The sequence below is a fragment of the Maylandia zebra genome, linkage group LG4 (genome assembly GCF_041146795.1).
Source record: "Maylandia zebra isolate NMK-2024a linkage group LG4, Mzebra_GT3a, whole genome shotgun sequence".
In the NCBI taxonomy this organism is placed as follows: Eukaryota; Metazoa; Chordata; class Actinopteri; order Cichliformes; family Cichlidae; genus Maylandia; species Maylandia zebra.
Window position 1 is genome coordinate 23,646,940 of NC_135170.1, and position 13,522 is coordinate 23,660,461.

At 40.7% G+C, this 13,522-nt stretch overlaps 1 long non-coding RNA gene across 2 annotated transcripts in view; it reads left to right on the plus strand.

Annotated features, from left to right (window-relative positions):
* The window catches only part of LOC101485925 (uncharacterized), a 46,965-nt gene that overhangs the window by 18,846 nt on the left and 14,597 nt on the right, over nucleotides 1-13,522 (plus strand). For both annotated transcript variants that reach the window (XR_013098370.1, XR_191396.3), the window contains exon 3: nucleotides 13,030-13,091. This is a non-coding gene — a long non-coding RNA (uncharacterized LOC101485925). The remainder of the gene's footprint in view (nucleotides 1-13,029; nucleotides 13,092-13,522) is intronic.

A 13,522-nucleotide genomic window follows, 5' to 3' on the forward strand; every position in this document is an offset into this window, starting at 1 on the left:
AGAAAAACCCCTCCCCTTTTCAGCTTTCATTCAAGGTTAGGCACACGATGGATGTGATTGGGGAAGTACAGTAGTCTGTCACCCGGCCCAAAGGTCATTTCCTGCTGCCACGGGTTAACTAGGAGCAGATTAAGAAAAATGGCTCAGACTCACAATGACAATGGAGGAAGTGAAGCCCTGATAATTACGTACAATTTATTTGTAATCACATAAATTGATCATTTTGTTGGCTTGTATTTGACAGGTGGAAAAAAATGTCAGTTGTAAAATGGAGAGATTTTCAGGATGCACGTAGCAACTTCTGACACACCTCTCATCTAATAAGCACCTACTGTATGCCTTTACACGCTGAAGAACACAATATAAAAATCCCACTTTCAAGCTCAGTATAAAGGTCTTGGATTCAGTCATGTAATTCAGCACAAACATACTGTATTTTTGCTGTGGACTGTGTCTTCATTGAAGCTTTTTTCTAAGCATTCAAATTGTGTACATTGTCATCAATCACAATATTTTAGTCATGGCGACATGCTCGGGCATGGGAATACTCCTGAAGTGAGGTGTTTATGTTGATGGAAAGTGAGGGTGTATGGGGCTGATTACTCGAAACACCCGTCTTTTCTCTCAATCCTTCCAATTCAAACGACTGTTTACTGAAAACATTGGCTGATGAGGGGATAATCTGTCAAAAATATACTGCACAGTGTGCACTCCTTCATTGTTTGCCTCACTTTCTCTCTCTCTCTCACTGACTTCTGTTGCTCTTGCATCTTTAGGAAAGAAAAAAAAGGCAGATTTAATCAATGCATGCAACTGACTCCGTGTGCAAAGCAAAATTAATGGAAACAAAATCTTTTTTGTTGTTATTGTTGTTGCATTAAAAAAAATCATATTCTTGCAGAGTTGCTGCGCTGGCATTCCTGCTACTCCTGGTCTATGAGAGATTGTTCGGGCCTTGCCCCTGCCGCGTTCCACTCCTCTGTCTCATGTGAAAGTCAGCTCTGACCAACCTCCCATCTCTCATTTTTTCCTAATGAGACAGGCATTGTAGGGACACCTGTGGACTGCCATTTCCATTGAGGGGGGTTGAAGGATGGGGGTGTGGTGTGGCAGCTCTGCTAGCTTTTAATCGAGACGCGTTGACTAATCGCCCAAGGATTAGCCTCTTAGACAAGGCCTCTTTCATTCTGATACGCCATGTAGTGCAAAGACTCCACTTGGAGATGCAGAGGGTGGAGGAGAGTACTTTTTTGGGGGGGGATGGGGGAAGTGCAGATGGCATACTGTACCTGGGTGTGCTTTGTTTGATCATGCCTGAGCCCTCTGCATTTACACACACACACTCACACATACACATATATACAGACACATACTCGTATCCTGAGGCTGGATCTTTTCTCCGTCCTCTAAATGGAGACAGCTCTGCATATTTCTCACAGCACTCACCTCCTCTGCCTCTACCTTTGGAGAAGTGGAGTATATTTACAGATGTCTGCCCAAAAGCTATAAAGACATTCAAAAAAGTGGAGCGTTATTGATTTGTGAGCAACAAAACCACCTTGCCACGTCATGCTTTGCCGTGTTTTCACGCCTGTTACAAAGAAACATGCACACACATACATATTTGTGCAGTTATGCTCTGACTAACATTAAGTTTAGCATGCCGTGGATTGGTTGTGTAAGTGTTAGTGAGTGTGGACAGTGGACCTGTATATTGTTGCATGTTAATGAAGCAGAGAACGTTTATTGAAGCTCTAAGGGCCAAAATTTGCGACTGATGTTACCCAGATCCATTTGCTGTGTATTCTAGGAGATCATTTATAACACACAGTGTTCTATATACATGTGCATAAGCAGCATGCTCATGCCAAGATATAATGAAGGCAGAGAGAAGAAAGCCTAACCTTGCTGAAGACCATTGCTTCTGTCTGCAAAGAGGTGCAAAATTGGTTGTCCTTTAAGACAGGTAAAAGAAAGCACACGACTCTTTAACCTTCAATGTGCAGCAGCAAATTTCTACTTTTAGCCAATTTGTACTTTATACAAACCTCCAATATCTGTAATATATGGCTAAACAGTATGCTACAATTTCCTACAGAAAGTTTTGTCAGTCTTAAGAACATTGGCACTTGAGATAATTTGCTTTTGGTTTCTGGGATTAGAAACTGGTAAGGTGTGACATGCTGTTTTTCTTGATTTTCCTTCTGCACAGTTTGCCTGTAAAGCTTGTGAGTTTCAGCTTTGACATACCTATCAGAACAGGTTGCTACACACTAAGCCATCTCTGACTAGGACATAGTGCAGAACAAGCGAGGGCCTAACACAACTCTGTTAACGTGACAGAAGATAAAGGGGGGCAAACATTACAGCGATCCGTGTCCTTTGAAAGAGTTTGTTGGGGTAGCGCATCCCAGCAGCCTTCTTTGATTGATCCTCTGATTAACCCTGATTAGATGATGTGTTTGCAGAGAGAACCCATTAAACAGCAGGCTGTGATCTTCAGATATTTGCTTTTTTTTCTTTTCTTTTTTTTTAAGGTGGTATATGTGCACCAGGTGAGCTGAGCCGTGTGTACTGTGTGTATTGTTATCCACGTTTACTTAGTGGGTTTATATGTTCTTTCACCTGTGTACACTCTCAAATAACAATGGCCATCATGGATGAGGAAATCTACACGAGGAAGGCATCGCATTTAAAATATCAGGTTTAAGGATTCATAATTTGCTATTGAAACTGTATGAGAGAGTTCATTTCTTCCATTGAGTTGAACTGTTCAACTTATCTGATTCCATTTCTCCAAACTGTTTGCTTTAGAGTACATACTGTGGTCTGTTGTTTGTCTAGTCACAGGAGCAGCCTGGATGTGGCTGCCAACTGGGCTCTGCAGGTTGTGTGCTGGTTCACTCACCTTGTGGGGAAATGATAACGAAGGAAATAAATTAAATAGTACTAAAACATTTGCGGTTTGGGAGATAGAAAAGTGAGACAGATTTTACAGCAAATGGGAGGTGCAGGGCAGAAGCTGAGGCTGCAGGATATGAATAGGTGTGTGTGTGTATGTCTGTTTATGTATGTGTGCGTTAAAAGGCTGTTTTTATGAAGGAAAGGGCTGGGAACTAAGTGTTTGGCCCTCCAGGTGTGTGCGCCGGTGGTTGTTAGGACTTGTGAGGCCTTCTGCGGAGGTGGCTACGTGACAGTGGTAATGATAGGTTGTGGCAGGTGAAGACATGAGTGTATATGTGTATCTTGCTGCAGGCAAGTGTTAGCTTGATGACAAACTCATACACACACACACAAGCCTGTGCACACAACAATGTACCTTATATCAGACTTCATATCCCACGCAGTGCAAGCAATTAGATGCATGACATCAGGACGAGTAAGCACTTGCCAAGTGAGGAGGGCCAAGTTCTTCAGTTTGGGGTCAGATAATCCTCAACCAAGCAGCTCTGTCTGATATGCAGGTGCTTAAATCAGGTGACTGAGAGGTCAAGTTCAGGTTGAGGTGTAATTTAGCTGAGAGAGTCAAGTGCTTCCTGTCTGATTGTCTTTGACCCGTTGACTTAACAAGTTGAGTTGTGTTTAATTTTTTAGGCGTTTATACCGAGTAAAGAGTGCCAAGTGTGTGCATATAAACATATAAGTAGTGTTTTGTTCAGTTGAGAATATTTGCATAGTTTTCATGTGCACCAAATGTGCTTTAATCGTGTATCTAATCTATAGTGTGTGCAGGTAAGAGTAAAAGCTATAGGGTTTTTGTTGTTGTTTATTTGGTTTCAAAATGAAGAGTGACCAATATAAATCCATATATTAAGTCTTCAAATATTCAAAGGCAAAACTATGTCTAAAAAACACAAACTTGTATTTATAGGATCATAGTCAGTATGAGAGAGAAGCTCATTGCAGCTTTTGTGCTCGTGGGGTTTGCACCATATCTACTTATCTATTACGTCACCCAAGATGAAGAGTTTTAATTGCGCATCTTCTGCACAGGTGCTTTTAGAAACAATGGTAGTCGGATAACTGAACAGACTGCGTGGACTGTGTAATGCACTCATTTTCTTTGGTATAAGCTTTCTGATCAACACAGTACATCCTCTTAAACACTGAGCTAAGATCTGCAGATGTTTAAATTAGCTTTTTTTTTAACGACAGACACATACCTGGAGCTCATTAAATGTAATATGCACTGTACTACACTCTCCTGTCATTTACAGTAATGTATAAAGATAATAGCGCTGCTTGACAAAGATGCTCATTGTTGCGGCTTTGCACCAAGGCCTTGCATCTTGGGGAAACAGAACTGGCTGCGGCAAGTCCCATCACACAATAAAGCTCTCAGGAGGACCTTTTCATCCCCACGGCGTTCCACAATGGTCTCACCACTTTGGCCGCATCCGTTTGCCCCATTCTGCGCATCTTTCTTCTGTGATGTCGCAATATGTGAAAACACACATATGCGCTCGCAAACACACAGGAAGAAGAGAAAGAGGATAAGCAGAGACAACAGGCGAGCTATTGTCTTGTCGTACATAGGATAGGCTCAGAACTGCTCATGTCTGCATGTCTGTGGTTTAAGACGGTTTAGTTCCTAGTGGTGTTTGCCAAGATGACTCTTCAATGTGTCAGCTACCATTTAGTTTATTGAAAGTGGGAGACGTAAAGATAATGACACGAGTGAGAAATGATTTTAGACACCTCTCGAGTCATCCTCAATGGCAGCTTTCCACATTCCATCCTCAAGATAAAAGTCGTAAAAATAATAGTCTGACAGATAAACTCCGGGGAATCACTGGTTTGTCTCAGAGGGCTTTTGTCCACCAAGATCAGACCCCCTTTGTCAGGTGCATGTGTATAAGTGCTTGTGAGATTATTTTTTCATTAAACTTTCTATTATGAATCAGAGTCTAATGGGTTCAAAGACATCAAGAGGATATTTCCTGCTGTCTTACGGCACAGAGCTACTTCAAAGTAATCCAACTGTTGACGGCAGCTGGTCTTCTCTGGCCCTCCGACTTTGTCCTACTGTATGAAGAAGCTATTGTCATTCACAACTGTACATATCCCCCACGTACCGCAGTAGAAAGTTTTATGCTGTAGACAGTATTAAGCTCCCTGGAAAGATATCAAAGCTTCCTTTTGCCATCATTGACTTCTCATTGTTTCTCTTCAATCCATCTCTTCTCCCGTCCCAAAGACGGCAGTGCCCAAAGGCAGTATCAGTGCTTATATTTGTGATTTTGTTGGCAGAGGAACAATGCTTCAGTTTAAGCAGTGCATTCCTGATTATTGACACACTGTGGTATGGCGCAGGATTAGCGAGTGCCTTGGCTTTCTGATTCTTCAGCTTTGGCCCACGAGCTACACCTGGGTGTATCTATGACAACAGGCTTCACAATGGACAGATATTTCACCACCAACCGGTTCGACAGAGAGTCTGTAGCAAAACTTGTAGAAGGAGTGTCGCTTGAGAGGAGAAGAGGGAAATGTTTGCTTTATATTACTGACTGTGGCTCAAAGTGAGCCTGTTTAAAGATTTCTAGGAAATAGGAATTGTGCTGTCACCACTTTAAAATGATAATCATATAATGTGTTTTCTTTTTTTCTTTCCTTTTTTTTTTCTTTTTACAATGTTCTATCTTGTGTATACAGTAGAAATAGTTTAGTAGGGTGTAGCTGGTGGTTTATAGTTTTTGCAAGAGGAACTGGTCCTATTCTGACAGCCCTGATTACCTGTGTCCGGCTATCCCACATGTGGTCTGTGGTGAGATGGCCTGATATCTGGAACTAAGGCATTATTGTTAGCTAACACTGAGTTTGCTGAGGGTCTCCTTCTGACTTTCTCTCAGTCTTATTGCTAGGAGGCTCCATAAGCATCCTGGAAAACACTTCCACTGACACCATGGGCTTAGGTGGGAATTGGCTACTTGGTTTTGCAAAGAAACATTAAGACAATGAGAACCTGTGTTGTTTTGCATTATCAAGGGCAGAAACTGTAAATGTAGGGGTGTCGTGAGAATTTTTGCATTTAGAGTAAACACAACAAAAATGACTCCGTTACCCTGGAGACATTGTGTTTTGGGGTTGTATGTCCATTTGTCCAGTTTTCCATCGTGCTGATGTTAATATGTCAGAAAATCCTGAAATGAATGTGATTCAAGCAGGCACAAAACCAAGACATCTTCGGCCATAAATAAATTGTCAACATTTGAATTTCTGCAATATTTCTCACAACTGTTTAATAGATTGAAATTTTAGCAGCATCAGTGCAGTGTGGCATCAAGGCTGTCAGCTTATGGCTCTACTGAGATGTTATTGAAACCCAGGTTGCTTTGATAGCGGGCTTCTGTAAGTTTTGGATTGAGTGTTTCTCATCTTGCTCTCGACAATACTACATACATTCTCTATGGGGTTCAGGTCAAGCATGTTGTGTAGTCAGCCAAAGACAGTAATAATATAGTCAGCAAATCATTTGGTTGTAGTTTTGGTTCTGTGGGCAGATGTTAGAGTGCTGCTTTTAAAGGAAACTGGCATCTCCATAAAGCTTGCTAGCAGATGGAAGCAGGAAGTGCTTTAAAATCCTCTGGCATACATCTACGTTGATTTTGGACTTGAAAAAACAGGGTAAACCAGCAACGAACAGATGACCTTTGTATCTGTTTCTTTCCACACTGTGTTCAGAAGCTAGGATCTTAATTTCCAAATAAAATGCAAAATATAATTTCATATGAAAAGAGGACTTTAGACCAGCAACATAAAATATCTGTGCATGGTGGCTCTTGATGCATTTCCTCAAACTTGAAATGGAATATTCTAAGAATTTGAGATGCACAATTTCAGATTTCTATATTCTATATATCATCCAAAAATAATACACAAAACACTTGAAATATAGAATATATTCAAATTCACCTTTGATAATAAAATTCTGAAATAAATTAACTTCTTGTTTAGTTTTGTTTTTTCAAATGAACTAGAGACTAGATTCATTTTACGAACAATTCAGAGTATAAATGTAAACACGGCTTTCCCCCCATCAGTATGGACTACAGATATTTAATCTGACAGCTGTGGTTGCATTCCTGGAAAGAAAAAAATATCTCCATATCATTTTAATAAACAAGTGTGGGAAACATAATGCTCTCAAGCTTTTGAGAAACAGCCACAGTGGTGCCATGCCACCAGATCTATTCCTAAAACTAAAGGTAATAAGATAATTACTTATGGTAGAACTGATAGGACTGAACTTCTGTATCCTCCTCAGTGAAGCACAAACCTTGAGAATAAGCTGATAGATATCATGTAGGAAACAGTATCTTCATGTGGATACACTGTCTATACATCCAAGAAGTGACTGTTATCTACAGCGGAAACTTTATCTCAAACCTTTTAAACTGTGTTTCTAATGTGCACTGATAAGAGAGGTATTTGGGCCATTCCTCAGTCTAGGTAATATTGCTCAGCAGGACCGACACCTGATAATCATGCCAAGTGGGGGAAAACCCAACAACCTGAAGCACATTTGAGTAAAGTTTTTAATTCAGAATATGTTAATCCATGTCAAAAGTCTCCCCTAATAAAATTCATACATGTTTTTCTCCTACAGAAAATATAATGAAAGAGATTATCATGCTGCAACAACAGTGTGATTTTGGCAGTAGATTTAAATAATAATATTAAAAAAGACAGAGACCATAAAAAGGCCATCTGAGAGTAATGTAGGTAACTTCCAAAATTAGCACATAAATTGTGAAAGAAAAAAGTAACCAGAAAAGCTTCTTCCTGATCTGAGATGTCAAAGGGATAAGTTGTAATATGACTGGAAATGAGGCTGAGAGGAGTGTAGTGGAACCGGACTTGATCAGGAGCTCTTTTACTCACAAGTGGTTTTGTTTGGCACTACCCCGTTGTTGACACTGCCAGGTTCTCATACTTATTTGATTGCTGTTGACAGACAGGACTGTGGTGACACTGTTTTACCATCGACTTAACCGGAATAATAGCCGAAATAATTTTAGATGTTCAAGAAAATTTCATCTTTGTCGCATTACAGAAACACATGTTCAGTAGATTATTGTTATTTTTTCTTGTGACACTAAAATACAGTACCTTGATATTTTCTCTAGACTCCACGTGATGGACAGTGTGGGAATGTTTTCCCAGACGTTCTTTTGTGTAATTGATGTGTTAGTCCTGCCACGTGAATGAGGAAATTGAGTATGGTTGTTTTTTGTTTTTTAATTGTTGCTTTTTGTTTCTTCTTTTTCCTTATGGCTCATCCTTGTATGGGCACTGAGGCACTGCCCCTTTGGGAAACAAAATTCTCCTGCCTATAATGAAGTGTCACAGGCTTTAACCATGGTCTTGTGGTGAAAGGCAGCGTGGGAAGTTTGTTGAACTTCCTGACCCCACACACCACCACAGCACATTGACCCTCATCACGTGACAAAGGAATGTTCCTCATCTTTTGTTTTAACATCCATGGCACTCATAGGGTTGAGAGCAATTTTGCATACTATAGAATGATCACTAGCTTGGCATTTTGCCTCCCCATTCTCCTTCAGCGTTATTATCAAACAGGATTTGTGGGCCGCTCTCTCCTGCATCTTTTAAATCACTTCAAGCGCTACTGAAGCCTTTTTCACCCAAAACGGGCACCAATCTAATGGCATCATTTGGGCCTGCACACATCAAGAGAATCAACCCCCTTTTTTTTTCCATGCTTAAGGTTTTGTGAACCAGGGGAAAACAAAAGGCTGGCCCAGTGAAGCGCATCTCGCCTGGCCGGCTGAATAGAGGGGCCCCTTTCATGGCTGTTTATGAGCACCCCTCTTCAAAAACACACATACAAATCACATCCAGTTCTCCCAGTGGCTCCTCTAATATGAGGGTGACAGCAGGAAAGAAAGGGGAAGGGACTGGAATCTAGTTCTGCCTCTTTCCACTTATTCTGTTCCAGTTGGTTAATTCCATCAACCAAAAAAATGTAAAGTTTTTGACATGTCACACATTTGTTAGGCATTGTTTCTCAATAAAAAAGAAAAAAAAACAAGCAAACAAATAAACGAAGAAAATGCTAAAAATTATTTAACAGCTTTTTAGACAAATCAGCTGATTTCATGTGACATAAAGATACCAGAAGAATTCCAACATCCTCTAAAATGTTTGGCAACCAATGAAGAGATGAGTAATATGCACTCTGTTACAGTAACAGTGTTCAGCACAGTCATCTGTAGTTTTGTTAAGAATCAAAATTGCATAATGAAGCTGAGTAATCATCCCCATTTGAAATCGCATAATAAAAATACTAATAGCAGTAATAGCACTTTGGGTACGTCTGCTGAAAACACTGATAACAGACAGAAGAGATAAAAATTCAACATTACAAAATAGCCACTGACGTATCAAATTTCAGTGACATTCAATTTATCCTCTTTGTGGAAGTACAGCAAGTTTCAAACATTATAAATAATGTCCAGAGCAGATACTGTGTTCCTATTACACTTTGCGGATGTGTGCATTGACATGTACGTGGAGGAGGAGTGACCTGTAGTGTCAAACACTTTTAATAAATTGAAGTCCTTCTGCAAGCTACCTTTTCCGCTCCATGTCAAATGTTGTTCAACAGGTAGGGTTTGATGGACAGGAGGAATGCGGGCTGAGGGATTTGTTTTGTAATGGCAGTCCATTCTCTGGGTGTTCTTGAGCAAATAGTGTGGCGCTATGTCCTGTTTTTACGGGTTTCACACGTCACTGTTCAAACTCTCAAACAAACTGATCCCCAAGAGTACATGGAAGAATGGAAGAGAGCAAACAGCGCTCTAATACTTCACCGCTCCGACCTTCTGCTAACTTGACATACACACAGACAAACATGCAGTCACACACACATACAGCGTTTTACCTTTTGCTAAAGGATGTGAGTGTGACCCACCTGATTTTTCAGGACAGTCCCACTCATTCTTAACTTTAGCTGAATCCTTACATTCTCTCTAAACATTAAAACATATTATTTATTCTGTTTTTAGATTCCCCATTGTCTTCATGCAGGGAATTGTTTCTATTCATGCACAACAGGTCGTGCGATCTCTGTTGGTGGCTGCTGTGTGTCATGATTAAGCAGCAAACGAACGCCCCGGTTTGGCTCCGTGTGCCAGCCTAATTGAGTGCTACTTTAATGCGTTTGGGTCAAACGCACGGAAAATGGTGGGAATTCTGTGGGAAAGTTTGAGCACTCATAAAATGATGGATTTTTAAGCACTCCCTTTATTCCAACAAAATGTAATGAAACAGCCCAATGTGTTTTTTTATTAATGGCATGGAAAAAAAAATATATAGGAAACATGTAGGGCTCCCTGCTTGGTGCTCCGTGCTGTGTGTCTCAGTCTGATTTAGTTTATACAAGCATTTGTTAAGCAGTCAGGCGTGTATGTGTCCGGACTTGTGTGTCACTGTTACACTAATGCCAAGCTCCCTGCCATGTTTTTCTTTTCTACAAACATAAAAGAATCAAACACCTACAGCTTCCATAGTTGCCTCTGCGATCCACTCTTTACTGTTCTTTTCTTTTGTGCTCGTTTTAAGTCTCTCTTTGATATAGCAGGCATTCCTTGGCAGTTGTGTAACATGATTTGGGGCAAAAGGAGAGAAAATGAGATAGAAAGAAGGCGAGAGAGAGGGAGAAAGAGAGAGAGGAGGGAAAATGGTTTGTCTTGCTGCGTTTCATGTCCTGCTGTGCGCTCATATTTCTCAGCCCACTTCACAGTTGTGGGGTAGCTGGCTTATCGTGGGGCTCCTCAGCTCTTTCCATCATGCGTGGCCTAACTTAATCTCTCTTGTGTACTGTAAACTGCACCTAATAACCCTGCACACGATTAAAGCAAACATCTTAATAATGGCCTGTCTCATTATCAGCTCGCATTGGGAAAACGAAAGGTTCACTCTTGCCTCTATAATGTGGCTCACAAATAATCCAGAGAACAAGGCAACCTGCTTAGTTAGTGTCTCAAAGAAAACCAAAAAAATAACCGCAAGCCTGACGTTTTAAACGGAATTATCTGCATTTTAAGTAAAGCAAATGTTGCTGATTAATGCTGTGCTTGAGCAACGTTTTCTGCACGTCATGCAGAGACCAGGAGTGAGATGCAGGATTGAATGAATTGTGTCACTCTAGAGGGTGCTGTTTGCTGAGGAAATGTGCTTTCCTCCCTTTTTTCCTTTCCTGCAGCTCACACTAAATTCTGTTCCTCCTGCTTTTTAAACGTGAAGTCTTAAACTTATCCGACCAGCGTAAAGAAGATCGTAATAGATACAACAACTCACATTTAGTGGATATTTTACGTATTGTATGTTTCAGATCGGACTCGACTCTAAAGGCAAAGGAAGGAAAGGATTTCGGGGGAAATAATAAGTCTTCGAGAGACTGTGTGGTATTGTGCTGCAAGGCATGTTTGACGCGATGTTAGGCCACGGTAATCCTTCTTTGTGTGTGTTCTCCTCACCTGTATGTCCCACACACAAATGCCCACAAGATGTTTACACAGGTTTCAAGCAGCCAACGAACGTGGAGAATGAGCTGCCAATCAGGCCTCCGCTGGCAGAGCGGAGACGGGGAAGAATGCGTCCGCGATGATGGTTACACCTGTGCTGTCAGTGATTTCCTGCGGTGGTATTGCAGGGTGTAATCCCTAACATTGCTTGTGTTTATGCTTGTGTTTTAGTTACAGCCTTGATACACACATGCTTTTGAGCTTAGATGGGACTTCTGCTTCATTTACTCCTCATCTTATCCCCGAGGGCATCCTCTGCAGCTCTGACACACACACAGGCTCATCTCCAGAATGTATACAGCAAACTCATGTATCCTCAGTCTCCTATTCACGTTAGATACACAAAACCAATATGCACAGAAACTGAAGACAGATGATTCTCTTTTTTTTTATATATATCTTTTTCTGTAAAGTTATGTAAAAGGCACATTTGTACTTTTACTTTGTTCTAAATATAGAAAGCAGGAAGCTATATTTTTTTTGTTGTTTTTTGGCTTGCCTTATTTAACCGGATAATTTACAGGAAACGCTAAAGTGTGCCTGTTTCCTTATGTACTGAGTATTTGAGGAGGTCTTTTTTTGTTGTTTTATATGGTTTGTGTTTCGTCACGAGTGACGCCGGCTGCACCACTGAGGTCATGAATGGGCAGGACAAACTCTCAGTGCCAGCGACTGAACTCACTTTTTATTTTAGCAAATATGCTAAATTTAGAGCTCAGCCGCAGCCAAAAGTTTGTCCCAAACTCCCTGAATGACACACCTTTCGAGAAGTGACTCTTAACATCTGCTATGTTTATCATAATTACACTTTTTCCTCTTGTTTTCCTTCTATTCTCTCTTTTTTTTCCTTCTCACAGACACAGTAAGTGTTGCTCTGTTTTTCATTTATAAGATTTGTTGGCTGCGTTATTACTGAGAGGATTCTAAAGGAAGGGCATGCTTCAGCTGTGTTTTTGAAAACACTGTGCTCTGACGTTAGTAGAAGTGAAGGACCAGTAAAAGGTCTGCTCTGTTAACACACCCTCTAAACACCACTGCCCAGTGAAAGGCCTGTTGTAATAGTGGCATTTCAATCCTTCAAAGTCAAAGACAGCTAATTGGATAATGAATTTTGGTTTGCCATTCTGGGGAACAGACCAAGTTGTGACAGTGCATAAAGTTACATATGAGAACTTCTGCTGAGTGAGACAGAACCCAACACTACGTAAAGTCTAGCCCAAAATAGGTGCAGCATTGAAGTCCTGTGGTTTGTCTGTATGATGTGACATTGATGAAATCCACCCATCGCTCATCTGTTATTTTTTACTCTGATCCATTATGGATGTGAGTCTGCGCCACTGCAGAGTGGGTAATGTTCGAAACCTGTTGAGTATTAGCTACTCTGTCACTGTTAAGGAGAGCGAAGTGTAAGCAATGTAATTGTACCGCATATTATCAAGGTGTGAACTGACATATTTCCTCTTCTGATTTGTCTTTACAGTGAAGGAATCCAAATTCTCGAGATGAGAGTTCGACCTTTAATTGCATGCTAGCGATCTTCTGGTGAGTTTGTGTTTCCAAAGTCACTGCAGACTTTTTTGATGAGCTTGGGATGTTTTAGTTTTAGAGTCTTCTCCTCTAAACCATTGCAAATCAACCTTCCGTGAACTTAAAGTGTGCATGAGTGTTTTATTTGCCGCATTTGTGGCAAAATCTTCTGTAGCAAAGAGGATACATGCCAAAGACTTATGGTGTTACTGTGGTTTAGGCTTATAAAACTGACGTAACTCCTGCTTTTACTGTTGGCACAACAGTATAAGTAGCCAAGTGCTGTTAACCATTTAGCTTAGAATGACGAATAGAAACCAAATTTCCAGGGTGATGTTTGTTGTGGTGTCCTTAAAAGATTGTTCTCATCCTCAAAATGGCATCTTAACACAAGTCGTTTAATTACGCTACTTTAAAAGGGCACAACCATCAGTACCGTTTGTGAC